The sequence below is a fragment of the Vombatus ursinus genome, unplaced genomic scaffold, assembly GCF_900497805.2.
Source record: "Vombatus ursinus unplaced genomic scaffold, bare-nosed wombat genome assembly UNPS02014945.1, whole genome shotgun sequence".
Classification (NCBI taxonomy): domain Eukaryota; kingdom Metazoa; phylum Chordata; class Mammalia; order Diprotodontia; family Vombatidae; genus Vombatus; species Vombatus ursinus.
The window spans coordinates 11,556,025-11,571,763 of NW_020954723.1; the positions used below are offsets into that span (position 1 = coordinate 11,556,025).

The 15,739-nt window shown below is 37.3% G+C and overlaps 1 pseudogene; it reads right to left on the reverse strand.

Annotated features, from left to right (window-relative positions):
- Positions 1-11,547: 11,547 nt before the first annotated feature.
- Positions 11,548-12,539, reverse strand: LOC114030045 (annotated as a pseudogene).
- Between the last annotated feature and the right edge of the window lie 3,200 nt (positions 12,540-15,739).

A 15,739-nucleotide genomic window follows, 5' to 3' on the forward strand; every position in this document is an offset into this window, starting at 1 on the left:
CAGCTAGGGTGATGTGGAAAGGCTTCATGGAAGAGGCTTCATGAGTTGCTACTTAAAGAAAGACAAAGTTTCAAAAAAGGTAAAGAGGAGGTAAAAGAATATTCTAGGACTGGGGATTGGTTGGTGTGAGTGGAAGTAGCATACCATAGGAATAACATCTACCAGGGTCCTAACCATGTGAACTAGATTATTTAAAAAATCCTTAAAAGGCAAGAAAAAAAAATGTTCCCAAATATTATTGGCCCAGGTAACTAAGGCTCAAGACATTTCCATGGCTTTCTGATAAGTCAAGGGCAGAAAGGAGGCCTGCCCATGAGGACTCAGTGACATTCAGACTTGATATAAAGCCCATGATCTTGTGAGGAACCATATCCTTTCCTTCCGACCAGATGATTTTCTGGATGGAAAATACGGGACCACAGTAATCTAAGTCAAGTGCTATATTCTTATTGAATATCTCTTCCATATCATGGCTGAATAAGCCTTCTTTTGTTATCTATTAGAATGGTGTAGTAAAAATATCTTATTTCCTTCCAATCATTCCAATTTAGAACTTGAATTATAACAGTCTAGCCTGAATCAAACCTGTTTTATGGAATATCCAATCAGGAAAAAATTCGGTAGCCCAGTTTGGCTGGAATAATTAGGATATCAAAGTTAATAAAATGAAACAATTGTGCAAAGGGTGGTGGGGGCCAGATTTGGAAGAGAGAGTCATTTGTGAACCCTACATTTGGATTACTTGGTTGATGAAAAAGTTGATTATCATTAAAACATTCTAAAACTTAAAGAGAAAAATTTACCTTTTTTCTTCTTCCATCTTCTAAGTTTGGGATTTCTAGAAAAGTAGTTGTATTCTTGTTGGAAATTAATAATGGAAAGGAAGGTCTGAGGACATTCTTCTGAAATATCATTGTAGCAATGAGTATGCCCATTTACTATTTTTCTCTCTATTCTTTTGGGAGAATGGATTTACCCTATCACTAGCCAGGCCATAAGCTGAACTACAGAATAGATTCTCTGAGTTGTTACAGGAGGTGATGTTAAGAGGAAGGTAACCTTAAGGAAAGTGCTAGGCCTGGAATTACAAAGACCTGAGTTCAAATACAGACTCAGACATGCACTAGCTATGACTTTGATCATGTTACTTAATTTATGTTTGCCCCAGTTTCTTGAATTGTAAAATAAGAATAGTCATAACACATACCTCATAGGATTGTTGTGAGGATTGCATGAAATATTTATAAAGTACTTAGCACAGTGCCTGGTACCTAGCTGGTGCTATATAAATGCTTATTTCATTCCCATCCTTCCTACCTGCCTTATATGATAAATATATTTCTTGGCTGAATAAATTACACCTCTTCAACTCTGACCCCAGGCTTTTATTTAAGTGTGATTAATACTTCTTACCTCTTTCCTTCAATGGAGAAATGGGAGACTATCATTCTGGATTGAGGTATACTCTGCAGTAGTCACTGTGTCAGAAGATCATGCTTAACTATTTTTCATTCATAAAAGAAAATGCTAATTTGGTGTATGTATGAGGTGAGTACTGTGTATCCAAACAGGACTGTGAGTGAAGTGTTTCAGCAGATGGATTGTTTCATTTCAGTCTTTAAATCCCTAGAACAGAAATTCTCAAAGTATGGTCTGGAGACCCCTGGGACTCCATGACAGCCTGTTAGGGAGTTTTAGAGGTTAAAATTATTTTCATAATAATACTGTTTAATTTCTAATACAATAAATATCATTAGGTAAAACCCATATAAACAAAATATATTGGGGCTTCTCCTCAATAATTTTGAGAGTATAATAGGGATATGATCAAAAAGTTTGAAAACCCTGTCCTAAAAAAAGCAGTGTCTTATTATCAATCAATCAATAAATCAAAATTTTAAGTACCTAGTAAGTGTCAGGCACTCTGCTAAGCACTGGGGACATATATAGAGGTAAAAGAAAGTCCCTACCCTCAAAGAGCTCACCATCTAATGGGGGAAGACAAATGGCAAATAACCCATGCAAATGTATACATGATTAATGGAAAATAATTAACAGGCATTAGAATTAGCAGGGGTTTGGAAGCCAGGGAAGCCAGTAGGTAAAGATGAGGAGAGAAAGTACTTCAGGCATGGGGGACAGCCAGATAAAAAATGCCAAGAGACAAGAAACAGAATAGTCTTGCTTGTGGAACAGTAAGGAGGCCACAGTAATTGGATTGAAGAGTATGAAGCAAGGAATAAGGTGTACTAGAAAGATAAGAGGGGGTTAGGTTATACAAGGTGTTAAATGCCAAGAAACAAATGTTGTAGTTGATTCTAGAGGTGATAGAGGAGCCCCTGAATTTCATTAAGTAGATGATTGATGTGATTGAGCCTACACTTTAGGAAAATCACTTTTTTGGATAAATGGAATATAGATTGAATAAAGGAAAGATTTGAGGCAGGCAGACCCACCAGCAGACTATAGTCCAGATGTGAGGTGATGAAGGCCTGCATGAGAGTGGTGGCAGTCTAAGAGGAGAGAAGGGGGCATATTTGAGAGTTGTTGCAAAAGTGAAAATTGACAAGCCTTGGCAACAGATTGATTATGGGGGTGAGAGATAGTGAGGTGCCAAGAATGACACCTAGGTTGCAAGCCTAAGGGGCTGAGAAGATGGTGCTGTCCTCAACAATAATAGTAAAAACTAGAGGGATTGGGCATAAGAAGAAAGATAATGAGTTTGGTTTTGGATATGTTGAGTCTCAGATGTCTATAAGACATCCATTTTAAGATGTCTGAAATACAGTTGGACATTCAAGTCCAGAAGTTAGAATAGGATAGGTAGATTTGAGAATCATCAGCATATTGAGATTTTTGCTTTGAGAATCATCAATTGCTAATTAAATCAATGAGAGCTGATGAGATTACTGGAGTAGTATAGAGGGACAAGATAAGATGGCCTCCTACAGAACCCCTTAGGAACCTACCTTTAGAGGGTAGAATCTGAATGAGGATCCATCTAAGGACACTGGTAAGAAGTGATCTGATATGTAAGCAGGAAAGAATTGGGTCCTAAAAACCTAGAGAGAGGAGAGTGTCAAGGAGAAGAGGGTGATCAGTAGTGTCAAAGACTGCAGAGAGGTCGAGGGGAATAAGAACTGAGAAGAGGCTATTGGATTTGGCAATTAAGACAGCACTGGTAATTTTGGAGAGAACAGTTTCTGTGGAATGATGACATCAGACACTGGATTGTAGGAGTTAGGAAGAGAGTGAGAGAAGAAAAAGTGGGGTACCTATTTTAGGGGACCTTTTAAAGGAGTTTTGCCACAAAGAGATACAGAATATAGAGATAGAGCTATAGATGAGATATAGGATGATAGTTATTGTGAATGAAAGGGTCAAGTAAGATCTTTTTTGAGGATTGGGGAGACATTGGCAAGTTTGTTGCCAGTAGAGAAGGAGGCAGTAGAGAGGGATAGAATGAACACAAATGTTATAATGAGGATGACCAATAGGGTAATCTGATGGGAGAAATGGGATAGAATAGGATTGCTTGTAAAAGCAGTGTGCTAGCTTTATTAAGAATTGAGGCTACCTCTTCATGTGAGACAGGGATGAGGGAGGAGATAGTTCCACAAGGCATATAATTAACATGAGATGAGGAAAAGGGGAGAAGAGAGAGGTCATGGTGAATGACTTCATTTTTTTCTGTAAAATGTAAGGCGATGTTCTCAGTTTAGAGGATGGAAAGAGGGACAGCCACAGGAAGTTTGAGGAGAGATGAAAAAGGTTTGGGAAAAACCACTGGAAAGTGAAATAGTGAGTTGATAATGGAGGATTGCTTAGCCACAGTGAGGGCTCAGTTGAAGTTGTGTAATGTATTTGTAGTGAAACTAACCAGAGCAATTACATGATTTTCTCCACCTTCTTTCAGCACCAAGTGTATAGAAAGGAATATAAAAGAAGGGTGGAAGAAATCTAAGGCTGAGCCTTGGCAGGGTGTGATAGGAAATACAATAAGGAGACTAGGGACTCAAGAGAAGAAGATGATGTAGAGTTGCTCTAGTTCACTAAAGGGTCAAGAACAGGAAAGAGTGCCTAATTAGGGGTGATGGCTTGGGAGAGAAATAAGGGGCTAAGGGAATGACATTCACATTGTGGGCAAAGAGCAGAGTCTGGTAATAGAAGGCAGAGGTGGAGTAGAAAAGACAATCTAGAATGTGGATTTGGTGCATTTGTGGGTGATTGCAAAATCAAGTGTAAATATTTGAGTGTGACTGAGGTGGGGTGGAAGAAGGTCATGGGAAATTCACAGATTGAGGGACTGAGAGATTAGAGTATTTGAGGGTGAGTCAATACATATGTTGATAAGCTCTAGTATGAGGGGAAGAGTTAGGGGAGAGAGAAAAATTGTGAGGTAGGTACCAAATTTATTGCAGAAGGAAGAGGAGTGATCTGGAAGTCTGTAGACAACAGCTATCAGGATTTTAATTGAGTGGTGGATATGAAATGCATGAACCTCAAAGAAAAAGAGGTTACTGAATAATGGAGGTAAGGGGAGAATCTGGAAGTGGCAATAGGGAGTAAGGAGTATTCCAACACCCCTACTTTGACCAATGAGCTAAGAGTAATAAGTGAAAATACAGCTAACACTAGAATGGGGGATCAGAGATGCTGTATCTTCCAGAGGAAGTCAGGTTTCAATAACCGCTAGAAGATAGGAGTAGGACAGGAAAAGATTTAGTATGATTGAACATTTAATACCTATGGAACAGGTATTACAGAGGACACAGTGGAAGGGATGGATGACATTTGGTTAGAGAAAGGGGTAAGAATAAAGAATTGGGTGGCAGGAGATAATGAATGGTGTTTGGATGTCATCAATCAGAGTTCAGAATCAGGGGGATGTGTAGAGTAACCAAGTGTGAGAATGTTCATCATTGAGTACAAAGCTCCACATCTCTTCTCAGAGGAAGCTAAAGATCAGTGTAGAGATGAGTAGAAGAAAAGATGCAAGGCAGATGGACATATCAGAGGCCGCATTTCATTTTTCCTTTTCTATCTGAAGGCTGAAGATTAGGCAGGAAACTATAGCAGGAGAAGGAAGTCAAACTTGCACATTCCCATGTACATTCCTCTCTTCCTCTTTCCTCAAGAGAAAGGTAGAGTAGGATGTGAGAGGGCTGAGGTCAAAGGGAAGTTTGTATCTATCTGCACCATAGGCTCTCCATAACCCAGTTGGGAGATCAGGCTGGTAGTAGGAGGTAGAAGTTGTCTTTTGCTGGAAAAATGGAAGTTTCTGTTGGCTTCAACTAGCCTTTCCTCAGTGGACATGAACAGCAACATACAGAAGGGGGGGAAGGGCAGTAAGAGGAAGGTCTTGTTTCCCTTCTCACATTGGATTGCAAACCAGGTGGAAGCAGCAGGAAATGGAAGTCTCCTGGTGGAGGGAAAAGTCATTTTGGGGTAAACAAAAGTAGTTTATCCTAGTCCCCTGTCTAGAAATACCTCTTAAATTTAATAACGATGTAAAAATAAAAGGCATCAATAAACCTTTTAAAATATTTTTAAATGCTGAATTCTTATCCATCAACATGGTCAAGTGGCTGTACAAGTAAGTACAAAAAAATCAACATTTATTGAGTGTCTTCCCTATACTCTTCAGTATAGTAAATAATATGGGGAATACAGAAGAAACAGAAGATGTGAGCCCTGCCCTTAGCGCATTTTTATTGTAATTGTGGAGATACAATGAACACAAAAGAAATTTCTACGAGCCATGAAAAATTGTCTATGTTTAATTAATGAATTGTGTGAAATAGGCTAAAAAATTTTGGAGAAGTTCAATAAGAATACACATTGGGCTTAAAAATTCCAGGAAAGATTTCTGGTGGGCTAGGTCTTGAAAGATGAGGAGTATTTGTAAAAGTGTTATATGGATGAGAGAAGGTAGTATATTCCAGGCAAAGGATCATGAAGGGACCAACCTGATTTTAGCAGAGGAAATGTTGATGAGTATCAGGAAATAAGGCTAGATGAGTAGGGTAGAGTTGGATCATAGAGGGCCATGAAAATTAAACAGAGGTATTGAGACTTGTGTCTGAGGAATAGGATATAACTACACTTAAAAAATAATCAGGGGATTGACTTGATGAAAGCAATATTTAAAGAAGATTAATGTGGTTGCTGTATGCAAGATAGATTGAAAGGAAGAGAGCCTGGAATGATCTCTGAGTCTATTTCACTGATGATTCATTTCCAAACACCTTGTGTATATTTCTACTTAGCATCTATTTTTAAAGGAATCTGAGTAAAGGTAAACAAAGCAATTTACAACAGTAGTCTGGGTATTCGTTTAGACTTTGAAGCAACATGAAGCATTCTTTAATTCTTTTCCTCCTTACACACCAAAAATGACACTATAGAATTTCATATAGCAAGCTCAAGCATATTTTCACTCCCAAAGTGTCATTTGGTGATTTATAAAATGAATAACATTTCCCAGCCCCATCTCTACCATGAATTCTACAGAGTTGCTTCCAGATGATGATATGTTTGCTGTTAGACTTGGAAATTCTGGAGATTTGTGTAGTACAATAGGAAGTTTTTTCTCCGTCTCTCACCTTCTATTTCTTTACCATTCATTTGTTGCTCTCTTTGTATGACCTTGTGATGTCGTCAGTTCTCTTGTCTTGCTTACATCTTGCAGTGTTCTTTAATTTATCTAGCTTTTCTGTGAGTTTCTTCAACTGGATTGTAAGCTCATTCCTGGCAAGGAAAGCAAGGTTCTTAGTGCTTTATGTGGTGCTGAATATGTGGTTGATAAATGGTAAACAAAAATTTAGTGTTCCAGTTTGAAAGAGTCTTCCTAGATAGGTATCATCTATGCTAAGGACAAAGACACTGGCTATTTTATATACTAGAAGCATAGTCCAACTCTGACAGGAAAGAGGCCTTTTTTGTCATTTTTCCCATGATGCAAGGTAAAAGAAGGTGAAAACTTTTGTGAAATCCCTTTGTTAGCAATCAAGCCCCAGAGGTCTCCAGAAATATGGCCAGTCACTATGATTATCAGGTCTTCACAAACAAGAAAAAAAATGACCAAGAATTATTTAGTCTTTTCTATTTCTGAAGGACCTTAAACTAGTCACTGACACACAGTGTATGTGGTGAATCTTTCTTTAGTTTGTTCTCATCTACATCCTTTTTGCTATTTTCTTCAAGGAAATCTTCAACCAACCACCCTCTTTCAAATTCCTAACTGAAACCATGCCCCAAGTCTGCAATGTTCCTAGCACTTGTCCAGAATGTTTAAAATGGTTCAGGAAAAGGCCTTCATTGATCAAATCTGACAAGTTTATGGCTGCAAGTGTTTGCAATGAGCTTCATTTGAAACTTGGATTAACCATCTGCCAGGTTTGGCTCCAAGCATCCTGGTGAAGGTGGGTGTGATCAAGGAAATACTCTGTCCCTGTGCATGAATAGGTGTGTGTGTGTGTGTGTGTGTGTGTGTGCGTGCGTGTGTGTGAGACTATAAAAGTCCCAAAGGGTTAAGAATATTGAGCTAAATCAATTACATCCTGTATAAGAACCATTTGCAGAAAACATAAATATTGAGTTGGGAAAGGGAAAGGTTTTACACCCAAAGGAGTGTTTCAAGGAAGGAATTAAAGTTGTATATTAGTCCACTTAAACAACAACAGAAAAAAACAAACAAAAAAACCCTTTTATTTGAAAGAGATGATTATAGAAGAGTGAAAATAAAGGTTTTAGTCATCTAGACTTTAGGGTGTAATGAAGATTGCTCCTAGATGGCAGGGCAAAATATCATCAGTTTTGAATTATTAGGGGATGGCTTGTCTTCATGCAGTTTATTGTCCCCAAACTGGCCCTATCTGGTTTGTATAAAAGCACTTATTTTACTTAACTAAATCATTTATTTACAATCTTGCTCTATCTCCATGGATGCTTGGGAATGCAGCTGGGAACCCAGCAGGAAACCATCTGAAACCAAAAAAAAAAACCACTTAATTGCCTCCCCTGGAGCCAGAAAGGTTTGCTTCTTAGAGGTGATAGGATGAAGGAAATTGTAAAAATGGGCAGGTAGTGTGAAGAAATCAGATGACTTACAAAATTCTTCTGAGTTGGGTCTTCATAACAGTTTGTTTGAATCTCAAACCCAGAAGATAAAACACTCTCAATTTCAGATAGAAGTACAGAATGTGGTCCAATTGATACAGATGCTATTTCTAAAAAAGTGTCATATTGGACCATTCCTACTTAGGAGTGCTTCAATTATTTTTAATAATTAAGGGGAAAATAGCACAGGCTTTCTTGCCTGCATTTTCAAAATAAAACAAAACAAAGCTTTAAAAGTCTACCATTAGAGTTTCATTTCTTTGAAGGACTTTTAGTCATTAAGAATCACTTATTAAAATGCAAACATCCTCTGAAAAACTAATTTCAAAGTGATTATTGACTAATACCGTAGTTTCTGTTGATAGCTAAAGGTAAATTAGAGGGTTGAGGGTCTTAGTGATCCCCAGTGGCCTAGATTAGAAGGCAGTAGATGTATCCTTGAAAGGGAAGTCCTCAAGGGATTACAAATAAATTGTCAACCTGGGCTCAAGTCCTTTTGCATAAGACTCTCCTCATTATCTAGAGCCATTGTTTGAACTTTCTTGCCTTCTGGGGGAAGAGGTCTTCTCTGAGTGATCCCTGGAGGGAAATTGGATCATTGGCAAAAGCAGAAGGCAAAAAGCCCAAAATGCCATCTCTCTTAAAAAAAAAAAAAGAATCTTTCCTTTTCCCACCTCTAACCAACTCCAACTCTAATTCCAAGTTTAATATATGTCAACGGACACAAAAGCTCTTAGGATGCATTAAGAGAGGCATGACTTCCAGGAATAATTAAATGTTTGTACATGTCCTACTGTACACTGCATGGTCAGCCAATTGCTTAAGTACTGTGTCAAGTTTAGGGCAAAGAAATTTAGGAGGGATGTCGATAGGCTGAAATGTGTACAAAGCAGGACAACCAGAATGATAAAGGTCATTAAGTCTATAGTATATAAGAATTGGGAAGAGACAAATTTAGACTTGATGGAGAAACTTCCTAACAATTAGTGCTGTTCTGTATATGAATTATTTCAAATTGCTTACTATTTCAGAAAGGCAGAGGGGAGGGAAAGGAGAAATTTTGGAACTCATTTTTTTAAATGAATGTTAAAAATTGTTTTTTCATGTAATTGGAAAAAATACTGTTTAAAAGGAAAAGAATAACAATTAGTGCTATTAAGTAGTACAGCAGTTCTATAAAAATTATTGAAATCCCCAAAGAGTTTTTGTTTATGTAAGTTATATCTATTGATATCTATCATATTAGAAATTAAAATGTCTTAGTATTATTCAGAAAGTAATTTGGCCTCAAGAACCTCCTGAAAGTATCTTGAGGACACCCAAGGGTAGAGAACCATCACAACAGTAAATAGTCTGCCTCTGGAATCATTGGAGGTCTTTAAGCAAAGATTGAATGATGGCTTCTCAAATCATTACCCCTGGTCACACAGCTAGCTTGCAGTGAGGTGCAGAATCCTTTCCATCATGGGTTAAACTAGATGATTTCCAAGTTCCCATCTAATTTTGAAATTGAATAATTCTGTGTTTTCTTATCATATAGAAAAACTAGAACTTGGAAAGTTTGAGGCCAGAGGAATTAAGCAATTATAATATTTAGAAGTTCATAACTTTGATGGTTCTAATCTTGATGGAAAGTAGAAACCTAACACAGTAAAAGCTGAAAAGTATAGTTTCTCAGCAGATATGTATGCTTTTCAGGCTGCTTGTACACAGTTGATTGTTTAATGTCCATGAGTGATCAATAAATTAGGCCTATCTTGACAAATGCATTCTCAAATTATTTTACTGATGTGTGTTGTCCTCATTAGGACCACCAGGTGGCATAGTGGATAAAGTGCTGAGCCTGGAGTGAGACATCTTCCTGAGTTCAAATCTGGCCTCAGACTAACTGTGAGACCTTGAACAACTCACTTAACTCTGTTTGTTTCAGCTTCCTCATCTATAAAAAGAGCAGGAAAAGGAAATAACAAACCATTCCAGTATCTCTGCCAAGAAAACCCCATGGTTATGAAGAATTGGATATGAATGAACAAGAGCAAATGTTGTCCTCATTGAAGGCTATTAACAAGTCAAAATTATTTTGGAGAATGGCAAGGTAATGCATTATTAGTGATTAATGAAAAGCATTTATTAAGTGCTTACTATATGTGAAGCACTATTATAACTTTTGAGGATACAAATAGAAAAGTGAGAATATGCCTGCCCAGAAGTAGATTATATTTTAATAGGGGAGAAAGCACATAGAAGGAGTTGGTGAAGAGGGAAGAGTTATGATCTGAGGAGTCACAAAGATGGTGAGCACAAAGATTGAACAGTGAACGAATGTTTCTATTCTTACTTTCCCAAAGTTGAGATAGTTTTATATTTCTTTTGATGCACTTAGATGTACTTTGATGTACTTCACTTAAACAAACATCAGTTGTACAATAAGAGTCACAATTTACTAGCTCACTAATTATCTCTGTGGTTCTTTAACCATAGCATACAAACACATGCATAGACACATATACACTAAAATATGAATAATAAGTCAATGGAAGGAAAAAATGTGTCTACTGGTTAGGTTAGTGTCAGTTTTATAGGTGATCTGCATTATTAGACCTTTCTGAGGTAGCATGCTACATCTTTCTTTAGTGTCCTCTTCATGAGAAGAAGGGGTACATCTCTACATAAGAAAAATCTGGAAATCTTGTCACAAAAAAAATCACTTCACTAACACATTCATCGTCAGAATCTCTGAAGCTTTTGTTCCTGAATCCCAGTCTTAAGACTCTTAGAAGAGACTAGGCTCTTCACTCATTCATTTCTGCATTCATTCATTCATTTAATAAACATTCCTTTTTATCAGTTATTTGTTGTTTATTCAGTATTTAGAGTTACTTTGATACTTGAGGAATTGGTTGCTTTGTTGTACACACACACACACACACACACACACACACACACACAAAATCAGATCCTCTGGAAGGGTGATAAATGGGGCCATACTGTAGAGCCCTAATGAAGGGGAGCACAAAGGCAGTCAATGCATCAATAAAGTGTTACTACTATATAGTGTTTTGTATCCAGTAATGTTGTCTTCTGGACCTATGGGAACCTGTAGCACCTACATACAAAGTAGGTAGTTATATACCTGTGGGGTGCTGGCTCTGCTTGATACCAACTACTGAGACTGTGCAAGTCATATCCAGCATCATATGCAAACAACAAAGGGTTTAACAAATAGTAGCCATATTGTTCTATTCCCCATTTCTAACTTTAGGAAGAGACTAGAGTGTGTTCACAGGATTTACATTTCTGGTGTTCAATCACTAATCAGAGGAAGGATTTGACCTATTTGAAAAGCACATCATACATAAGCCCTAACCACTGTCATGTTCCCTTGATAGTAAAATGGCAGCACATTAAAAGGCTTTAAAATTGCATCTACTTCTGGATTGCCCAAAGAATATCTGCACTCTTCTTTAAACAGCCTTCCTTCTCTGAATTCAGATTTATGTTCACCACATCTGAAATGCCATTCTGCCCCAAGACACATGGGACACTAAGGAAGACATCCTCATTAATGCCATATAGGCCCTTAATCATGGTGGAAATTGGATGCGCTCTCCTAAGATTCTTCACAATTCTTTCTGCCAGATCTGCCACAGACAAGCGAATGGTCTAGGAAGTATAGGCCTTCGGCTTGATCATCACATAAGCACTTTCAACCACCTGTTTATGAACAACTTTCCAATTCTCTGAATCAGCATCAGTTCCCAAAGCAGGATAAAGATTCTTCTGAGACACCAGCAACATTCATACCACTCCACACAGGAACACTGGAGTCTCCATGTTGCCCAAGGACCCATCCATGACACCTTGAAGAAGGGACACCAAGTCTTTCCCTCATTAGGCAATAAAAATGGGCAGAATCCATATTGTGACCACTTCCCACTACATGGTTCTTTGGAAAACCACTTAGCTTCCAGGCCACATATGTCAAAATATCCACTGAATTGGAAACAATAAGCAGCTTGCCATTAGGGCTGTATTTAACAATATTGGGAATGATGAATTTAAAGATATTAATATTGCACCGGACCAATTTAAGATTCTCCCTCCTGTTGATGTGCCCCAGCTGTAAAACAACAACCAGTTTTGAGTTTGCAGTCACACTGTAGTTTTTGCCAGAAACAATCTTTGGCATTTAGGAAAAGGCTGCCATGGTGGAGATCTATCATCTCTCCCTTTAGTTTGTCTTCTATTACATCAACTAGGGCAAGTTCATCAGCCAATCCTTCACTAAGATACTGATGGCACATGCGATGCCAACTGCACCAACCTCAACAACAGTGATCACTGTTTATCTTGTTATGGGGAACCTGGTCTTCCTTTAGGACATTCACAATCAGCTGATCCTTGACAGTAGGTGCCATTTTGGGAGAGATCAACCCGAGGTTGCTGGTCAGGCTACAAAAGTTCTGAGTTAGAGGTGAGACTGCTGCTCCCAGACTCTCATTTAATAAACATTCCTAAAGCACCTACTACTAACAGTGCAGAGCACTATTAAGGAAAAGATACAAAATTAACTTAATTCTTGCCTTTGTGCAGTTACTAGGACAGGGATAACACACAAATATAGAAAGTGAAACATTACGGATTGTTGAGAGGATAGAGAGGCTGACTAATGGGGCAAACTTTTTCTCCCTTTGTGCTTTCCACAGTTCTGGCAAATTTTAATAACTTTGTTATCAAAAAAATATTTTATCTCCCACATTTGGTGACTATGACATAGGTTACCATTCCTTGGATTAAACAGCAATTGATACTTTTACTAAACTAACTTCAATTTTCTCCCTGTAAATTTATAGATATTTTTCTGACTCTTTTAGAACTTATCTTTTCTTAGTCATTTAATCAATAAACACTTATTATGTACCTACTATATACTATGCTAGAAACTAGTGAAAAAGAAAAAAAAAGAAAAAAATTCCAATTCATTCACAAATTTCCTTTCAGGATATTTTAAAATGATTTACATTGACCTTTACCAAAAGAAGAACTTCCCTTCTCTTCTTTCCTTATGTTTTACTGCCCCCTTATTTTTATTCAATGCCCCCCAATTTCACCTGACACTACTCCCGCTCCCCCATCATTCCAGCACCCCTTATGGGACAGTATCACCTACTTTGAGAACCTATGACTTAGGGTAATAATCCAGCTTATTTTTACTAGATAATTTATTAGATAACTTTATTAGATAATTTTTATTACATAAACCCAAGATTTTTTAATTACATAATTTGTTCATGAAGAAAATCATGAGTTATGACATGAACACAAGCCCAAAGTGGTAAAAATATACACTTACTGTTTCCCTAAGTGGCTAAAAATAATATCTTAACCATGGAGATAGCATGCTAATAGTGATAATATGCTAATGAAAATGTATTATTAATATTGAGAATGTATGGGTGAATTTATTTTCCCCTTTACAGCACTCCTATCAGATATCAGAAATTGGTATTTAAAAGTTGAAAAGAATTTCCAATTTTTCAAAATATTGTTTATTACTTTATGTGGCTATATGGTATAAAGGAAAGAATCGAAAGACTGAGCATAAGGAGAACTAGATTCTAAACTTAGTTCTGCCATTTTTTATCTTGGTACTGTCAATGCTTATTGTAATGACTGGGAAACAGTAAGGACTTAATAAACACTTGTCGAATAGAATTGTATGAACTTGAACACATTTCATTTGACCTCAGTTCCCTCATCAGCAAAATAAAGTAGATGGATTAAATTATCTCTGAGTTGTCTTTTGGTTCCAACATAAGTCCCTATAAAGAACTCCATATAGAAAAGGTAACCAACCCTTGATCACCTCATAGGTGACCTCCAAACTATGACATTTTGAGGACACACACAATAAGCTTTAGGCAACCACTAGTAGAGGAAGTCTTTGGTAGTTTAGGTTGACTTTATCCCCAGAGGGCAAATCTTTTTTTCTCATTCTTCTAGGAAGGCCACAGCTGCCGGAACATTTCTCAAGACTCTTAAACATAATCCAACATGAGCTAATATTTCATTTTAACTACAGGGCTGGGAAACATAAATGGAGATGTTGGGTTAGAAATATACGAGGTGCACTGGATAGAAGGGTGTTTTGATTGTGAAAGTGGATGATCGCAAGAAAAATGTACTTCTCTGAAAACCGTTTCCGTATGTTTCCTGATCCATAGCTTTTACTGCATAAGGCATGGTGCTATCATGATTAATGCCTTCGTCGTAAACACATGATGAATAGGACCTTCCGTCCTTTCTGGCCCTCTCTCACTCAAACAGGATCAAAGCTAACATACTTCATTCTTTTCTGACTGCAGTTTCTCATGTTGAATAATGCTAAAATTGAACCTATTCACTTAGTACTTCTGGGTTTGTATGTATCGTGTGAAGAAGAACAAGATAACACAAGAGAGCTCCATCCTTTGAAAGTGATACTCCTTGAAATCTTCTCATTTTATTTCTGGGCAAGAGTTTCAGAAATAATACTACTTTCCTTTTCATGTTTTTATTGTTCACTCCTACCAAATCAACACAAAAATGTGAAATTGGCAGTTACAGAGGGAATTTGAAAAAGTTAAGCAGCCAGGACAACTCCAGAGACAAAAATCCAGGGCTAATATAATAATAGCTTACATTTACGTTTATTACTTTAGGATTTGAAAAGTTTATGTCTATGTCTATATATGTGTGTATGTGTGTGTGTGTATTGCTTTATATACATTATGTAAAATGTACATAAAGTAATTATGCAGTGCGTATACAATACATAAATTTGCATTATTTCTGATTAGGCTTCCGGCCGTTAATACAAATAATTGAGAGTTGGGTATAAGAGCAGCTCTGTAACCTTGAACCGAATGGTACAAGGTAAACAAAAAGGAGATGCCTGTTGACAAAAGATGTCCTCCTGCTGATTTTAGTTCATACATTTGGATTCAAATGAAAGGATATCTAAACTAAAACTTTAAGTCTATTTACATTTGATGCTTAGGGAACATTCTCATACTAGTTTGTTATAATTTTTCAGTTGGCATGGCCCAAAATTTAATTTGCTACAATTTTGCTAAAAAGGTATCTTGTGTGCAGGGCATGTGGATTGAATGATTCATTCATTCAACAAATATGTAAGTGTCCTTTGTATGCAGGGCACTGTACTATGTAATGGGAGAGATATAGTGTTTAGATAAGTAAGTCATGGTCCTTGCTCTCATGAATAAGACACACATATGACTAATTATATTATAAAACATTGCAAAAGAAGGGCTTACGTAAAAACTGCTGTGTGTGGTTTTGTAGGGAAGATCATAATCATTTGTATAGGAGTAGGGGTGGGGAACCTGTGGCCCCGAGGCCACATGTGGCCCTCTAGATCCTCAAGTGTGCTCCTTTAACTGAATCCAAACTTCACAGAACAAATCCACTTAATAAAAGGATTTGTTCTGCAAAACTTGGACTCAGTCAAAAGGCCCCACCAAAGGATGTAGAAGGCCACATGTGGCCTCAAGGCAATAGGTTCCCTATCTCTGGAGGGAAATGGGAATCAGGAAAGACTTTATGAAGGAAGTGGTAT